The following is a 7,048-nucleotide window of genomic DNA, read 5'->3' as shown; positions in this document are numbered from 1 at the left end:
GTTCTCTTTTCCCTTAGTCAAGAAAGTATCATTTTGTTATTGCTTTCTAGTATTAGTAGTAGTTTAAAACTCATCTAAATCATTGGTTGCACTTAGATAAGTGAGTACTTGCTTTCTCATTGCTTTGATATCCCTCAGAACTAGTTCGACAATCATTTATACTACAACATTTGTCTTAGGAGATTTGAAACTCCTAATATCAAATTGGCGCCGTTGCCAAATTCTGAGTAGATTTAAACATTGAGATTTAGTCACTTGCTTGAGACTAAGTCATTTTAATTTTGTTTTGTTACTGATTCTTCTTGTTCACCTACCTTTCATTTTCAGGTGTATGAACTTGAGGAGCAGAGGTCCATCAAACCTAGTTCCAATAGTAGCAGACATCAGAGCTTTCGAGAGGGAGTGTGCTAGAGCTAGAAGAGAAGAAGAACAACAAGCCCACTTACAGAGATTAGATATTGATATGGCAGATGAACCGCAAGGGGCAGAACACTAACCGCGGGCAGCTCGACCCATTGGTACTTATGACCGGCCCAACATTCATGGTCATAGACTGGGAATCCGAGCACCGGCTGTGGCAGCCAACAACTTTGAGGTCAAGTCAGGACTCCTCAACGTGATCGAGAACAACAAGTATCATGGCTTGGCTCTAGAGGACCCATTTGATCACTTGGATAGGTTCGACAGCTACTATGGGTTGTCAAAAACCAATGGTGTGTCTGAGGATGCCTTGAAGCTGAAGTTATTCCCTTTCTCTTTGGGGGATAAGGCACGTCAGTGTCAATAAACAATGATTTCGAGCCTTGGAAAAAGTCGGGTGGTGATTGCAGGGTCAATAAACAATGATTTCGAGCCTTGGAAAAAGTCGGGTGGTGATTGCAGGGTCAATAAACAATGATTTCGAGCCTTGGAAAAATTAAGTACCGATCGTTGGAACGGGATGGAGCCCACGGGCCAAGAGAGCGGGCGTGGGTGGTCCATTAGCTGTGGGCGGTCGGGGCGTTACAGTTTTCACAGGAAAACTCAATTTTATGGTTTTGGTAGTAAATTCAATTTGACGGTTTTCACGAGAAAACACGATTTTGTGGTTTTGGCGGAAAACAAATTTTTGCGGTTGTGATGGAAACACACATTTTTTTTGCTGGAAAAACTCAATTTTACGGTTTTGACGGAAAAACTCAATTTTACGGTTTTGGCGGGAAAATCGATTTTGCAGTTTTGGCGGAAAAACTCAGTTTTACGGGTGTGACGGGAAAACTCAATTTTGCTGTTTTGGCGGGAAAACTCAATTTTACGGTTTTGGCGGGAAAACTCAATTTTGCAGTTTTGGCGGGAAACTTGATTTATGGTTTTGGCGGAAAACTTCAGTTTTGGCGGAAAAACTCGATTTTACGGTTTTGGCGGGAAAACTCCATTTCACGGTTTTGGGCTTGGTTGGAAAATACAATATTGCGGTTTTGGCGGGAAAACACGATTTTGCAGTTTTGGCGGGAAAACTCAATTTTACGGTTTTGGCGGGGAAACACGATTTTGCAGTTTTGGCGGGAAAACTTGATTTTACGGTTTTGGCGGAAAAACACGACTTTGCGGTTTTGGCGGAAAACTCAATTTTACGATTCTGGCGGGAAAACACGACTTTTCGATTTTGGCAGGAAAACATGATTTTGTCGTTTATGTGGAAAAATGAGATTTGGCGTTTTGATGAAAAAAATCCAATTTAGAGTTTTGGTGGAAAACTTGATTTTATGATTTTGGCAAAATTTATGATTAAAATTGGCTTATTAAAAAGTCAACATATAATAGTTTTATATATATGAAAAATTGGGTGTTAGCAAATTTATATATATGAAAAATTGGGTTAGATTTAGTTTATTAAAATTTAGTTTTATATATGAAAAAAAAAATTCTGGTGTAGTAAAATTGGTTTAAAATTTTGGTTTGGTTATTTTTTGTTTATATAATTGATTTGAATTTTTATTTGTTATAAATTTTTATTTGTTTGGTTATGGATAAATCATCTACTCTATTAAAATAGAGTCCTAACTTTTATTTACTACAGAGAAGTCTTAGTAAGACCATTTTATAATAATTAATATCTAACAAATATCTAATTAATATCACCCAATATATTCTACAATTTAGATTCGTAAGAAAAATAAAATCCCGGTCTAGGCATCAAATGATCGATAATACAGAGAAACTAGTAGTAGCAGTGGAATAAGTTCGATGTAACACCAACTTTCTAGTATTTAGTGGGATAAGTTTGATGTAACACCAACTTTGAGCTTTTGACTTTTAACAAATATTAGTTATGGTATATGAGTTGTTGAGTTACGTTTGAATTTATAAGAAAATCTTTGTAGGGTAACTGATGTTAAGATCGGTTGGTATGTGAAAGATTGATAGATTTCCACGGATAATAAATAAAAAGTGCTTTTACTTCAACTTGTTAATTTGTTTATGACATGTCCAAGTTTACGCACCAACCATATTTATAAATTGTAAACATAAACAATTTTTTTTTGCATTGCAAAATCACTTTTTCTTGAGTTTTGTTTCATGTACAGCTTACAACGTGAATTACTGAGTATACGCTTTAAATTAGGAATAGTGATTGTTTGAAGAAACAATGCAAAAGAAACAATGCAAAAGGGGTATAAATAACAAACATCAATAGTAATTTAAATGGTATATTAACTAACAAATTGAAGCTATGTATTTAATACTAAAGAGGGAAGCTACTGTAAAATGAATAATCCAAAATCATAGAAATAACAAAGTGAAGATGCTAGCTTTTGAGAGTACTAATTAGATTTAAAAGATGAAGTTAATCTTTCTAAAAAAATTATGGGAGCTAAAGGTGGAAGACGTCGTGTGTATAATTATGTCTTAGAGCATGATGGATGGTGGATTTTTAGGATGGAGTTAATATAAGAAACCGTCTCTTAACTTTTAACTAAAAAAGTTAAGAACCGGTTCTTAAATAGATATTTAAAAACCGGTTCTTAGCTTTCTTATTTAAAAGTTAAGAGATGATTTTTTATATTCCGCTGAAGTTATTTAAAAGTCGGTTCTTAGTTTTCTTAATTAAAATTTAAAAGACAGTTTCTTATATTTCGCTAAGAACTTCGCCCTAACAATCCATCATTAATCATGCTCTTACGGCTCAAATCGAGTAATTGAATATTTGGATGAGGGCATCTTTTGCCTCAGAGATTCTCTACCTTTAGTTGCCTTCAGACTTTCAAGATCCCTCCCGAGTGCCGTGTTCACACTTTTATTCACTCGGCTTCCTCTTAACTCGGCTCGATCCAGATTTTTAAAATTTCTAAAAGAAAATTAATTTACACTTTTATAAATCTAAAAATTGGACTGAATAACCAAAAGATAAAATATAGAGTAATTGCATTGAATATACAAGGATGTAGACGTAACTAGTTTTCTAACGCTGGCTAATGTTCATGCACTGTTCACTTTCAATTATTCCAGTTTTGACCCTATCTAGCTTTTACCATTACTAATCGAAGTAGGATATATATACACATGCAGCGTATCTTAAGATATATTCTGATCAAAGCAATTAGTATACTAAAAACCTTTTTTAGTTTGTGTCCCCATATCTATTCTTTTGCACTAATATACTACAAACCTTTGCAAAATAATAAAAATTTATCAGATTATATTATGTTTTTAAAATAAAAAAAAAATAAAAGTAAAAGAAAAAATATTTTTTTAATATTTTTAAACGCCGTCGGTAAAACATTAAACCCTAAATACTAAATCTTTGGGTTAACTCTAAACCTTTGGATAAATTTTAAACCCTAAACTCTTATAAATTTTACTGTTTAGGGTTTATCCTCAACATTAAGGTTTAGTATTTAGGGTTTAGGATTTAATGTTTTGCTGACGACGTTAAATTTTTTTTGGCAATTACTACTATTTTTTATTTATTTTTACCTTTTTATTTAAAAAATATAATATAACTTGGTAAATTTTATTATTTTATTTATTTTTAAAAAATATATCAAATACGAAATAACAAAATAATATTGGTTAGTGGACCTATAGATTCATTCTAACCCTAAGGATGAACCGAATAAAAACTCATGCTAAAATATTAACCTAAGGAAATGCAGTTAGTGTTCATTGAATTATATCCGGATATCGTATTTCTTTTTTGGGAGTTTGCATATGTGGAAAATAGGGTATACATATAAAGGAATTTTGTGTTTCAAAAAAAAAAAAAAACATATAAAGGAATCTGGTAGTGAAGGGTTTATGCGTCATTTGTCCCAGCTGCATATATATATCAACTAGTTATGTAAAGTATCACACATTTTTACAATTGTCAAGTGTTTCATGTATATTTATCTAAATGACTAGTATAACCAAAAAACTTTTAATATTATTGCATTATACATTATATTATTTATATTGCCTCTGTGGTTAATGACAAAGGAAAACAACTTCTACCTTCTTCTTTTTTCGAACAACAAGAAAACAACTTCTACCTAAATTATAAATCAAGCATATAAACTATATAACACCCGTCGTTTACTTAGCTGTGAAATATATTTTGTCACTAATTTTAACATAATTTTAATCAAATATTAAATGGTTTTAGTGTTGTGGTGGGGTATCTTATAATTTATCATATATTTTGTTGATGACCAAATTATATCTTTTACAAGTTAGTAGATTTTTGTTTTAATTTTTTTTTGAATGAATAGCATCAAAACAGTTTACATAATGTGAATACTTATACTGATATATGTTCATTTCCATATTTATATCATAAAATAAATTTAATATTTTGGGGCAAAATTTAAAAATTAGATGGTCACATTACATGAATAATATATATATATATATATGTGTGTAAATCGAGTTATATCCTTTGCGTGCACAAAAATTAATAAATGAAAAATTTTCGTATACAAAATGATTTCCAATGAACGAGTAATGAAATGGACTATTGGATACTGCATATTGGAATTGGACTATTGAGTCTTGTCATTATACAGTAAAAAATTATAAATTAATATTGAATAAATTAATAAATATTATAAATTAATAAATTTAACCAGTAGTTAGATCAGTGTAAACTATCATAATTCAATAAAATAATAATTAATGTATATATCTCTTAGATAAAATAATCAACACTTTTTATATCTTGTTTTTTATTCACAATGAAAGTGATGAAGTAGACGCTTTATTAGATCGAATTAGAGATATGTTGATTTTAAAAATATCTAGAAAACTAGAATAATCACAAGATTATTCGTTTAGTCTTAGAATCTCCGAATAAACTGAGTTTGTTTTAAATTCATTTAGATCTTTGTACGTCTACCGAAAACAATGAACAAAGAAAAAACTCTCAACTTTTATTAATTAATCAAAAACTGAATAAAACTCTAGGCATAAGAAGCCTATTATATGAAAACCTAAAAATCCTAATACTAATTAAAATAAGAAAACTATTAAAATACATATAATACAAGATAAATAATAATTATCCTAATTCTAAGTTGCATCAGAAAGTTATTATTAAGTTTTTTTAATATTTCTAAATAAATTGTTGTTATTTTGTCAGTTTATATTTAAAATGCATTTACAATTACTAAATAGACCACATAATCGAATAAGAATAATATAAAATTTGTATCCATAAAATTTAATCAAAACATATACCATAAAATCAAATGTTCTTCATACTTTTACATAAAATTTACTTTAAAATATATAAATTTAAAAAGGAAAGTTTCTATAAATTAATAAAATATAAAAGTTCAAGAATTATTAATTTATAGAATTTTTCCTGTATTATTCATGATGATTTGTACATGTTTATCTTTAGTCACCCATGTGCTATACAAATCTTTCGTGTTTATTTCTGTTTTCGTTAGGCGTCACGTCGTTAGGTATGATAAAATTATTAGAGCATTAATATCGGGGGGTCTTAACCTGGCTCTTAAGCTAATTTGGGTTTAAAAAAAAAAGGAAAAACACTTAATTAAACTAGAACCGCGTCTTAATTTGGCTAAAGAAGAGTCGGCTCCTATTGACACGTGTAGGCGTTTGAGAGGAGAGAGGAGAGGTTTGTTTCTTCTTCGTTTCGTCTTTTCTCTCTCTCTCTCTCTCTCGAAAGCTCTTTCTCTCCGTGGCGATGAAATCGGCAATTCTCTCTCTCTCTCTGTTGCTCCTCGACAGATCACGACGTCTGTCTCCATGGCTCTCCTCCGTGATTCTCACCCTCTCCGTGGCGACGAAATCGGCGATTATCTTTCTCTCTGTTGCTCCTCGACGAGATCGCGATGTCTGTCTCCATGGCTCTCCTCCGTGATTCTCACCCTCTCCGTGGCGACGAAATCGGCGATTATCTTTCTCTCTGTTGCTCCTCGACGAGATCGCGATGTCTGTCTCCATGGCTCTCCTCCGTGATTCTCACCCTCTCCGTGGCGACGAAATCGGCGATTATCTTTCTCTCTGTTGCTCCTCGACGAGATCGCGATGTCTGTCTCCATGGCTCTCCTCCGTGATTCTCACCCTCTCTGTGGGTCTCCTCGACGGACCTCTCCGTTGGGCTCTCTCTCTCTCTCCAAAAGGCGCTCGCGTCTCCATCCTCTCCTCAATCCAAAGGTTAAGCTTCTATTTGTTGTTTTTCAATCATGCATGTCTCAGATTTTGCCTTTTCTGTCTGTAGATTGATTTTGTTTTTGTGTTCGGTTCTGTAGATTGATTAGTTACTTGTGTTCGATCAATTGGGAATTTTTTTGTGTTCGGTTCTGTATCTAGATTGATTAGTTTGTTGAATTATTTCGATCAATTTACTGGTGATTTTTTTACTATTTCATCTGCTTTGAACTGAACTGCAATGAATAGATTTACGTACTATGATGAATTGAATCGAGGCTAATTAATGACTGTGTAAGATTATGGTTAGATAGAAATGAATAGATTTAGCTTTTGTGATGAATGAGTTAGCTAGCAGTCAAGTCGGTTTGGTTGGTTTCTTGTTGATTCATTCTTTTTGTTTGTCTTTGGC

Source organism: Brassica oleracea, chromosome C3 (assembly GCF_000695525.1).
Source record: "Brassica oleracea var. oleracea cultivar TO1000 chromosome C3, BOL, whole genome shotgun sequence".
Lineage (NCBI taxonomy): Eukaryota > Viridiplantae > Streptophyta > Magnoliopsida > Brassicales > Brassicaceae > Brassica > Brassica oleracea.
Note: the sequence above shows the minus strand (reverse complement) of the source record.